The sequence below is a fragment of the Morone saxatilis genome, unplaced genomic scaffold (genome assembly GCF_004916995.1).
Source record: "Morone saxatilis isolate NCDOM2014 unplaced genomic scaffold, NCSU_SB_2.0 Contig9, whole genome shotgun sequence".
Lineage (NCBI taxonomy): Eukaryota > Metazoa > Chordata > Actinopteri > Moronidae > Morone > Morone saxatilis.
Window position 1 is genome coordinate 8,779,571 of NW_023340268.1, and position 474 is coordinate 8,780,044.

Genomic DNA, 474 nt, shown 5'->3' on the forward strand with positions numbered 1-474 from the left:
GGCCCAGTATGTAACATTTAGGAGGATCAGCTGTGTGCACACATACAGGGAGTTTGACTCTGCATTGCTCTCAATGTGTAAAATAATAATAATAAATACATTTTTATTTACAGAGCGCTTTTCAAGAAACTCAAAGACACTTCACAGAAGTTAAAAAAGGAAAAAAAAAGGTTAAAAAAACAGCACACTAAACAAATATAGCTATATCTACAACCTACAACAGTTAATTAATCATTAAAAGCAGTTCTGAAAAGGTGGGTTTTGATTTGATCAGTGCTTTGAAGTTGGATGGATCCGTACAGTAAAACATAAATAAACAGGACAACAAGCTCAACAAAACAGACATAATATACTATGTACAGTTATACATATAAACAAACTTAAAAATAAACATAACATTTGTAGTATGTTATATATATATAATATTCATAATCTCTGTTTTAATTGGTGTATAATCACCTGAATAGAAGGAAT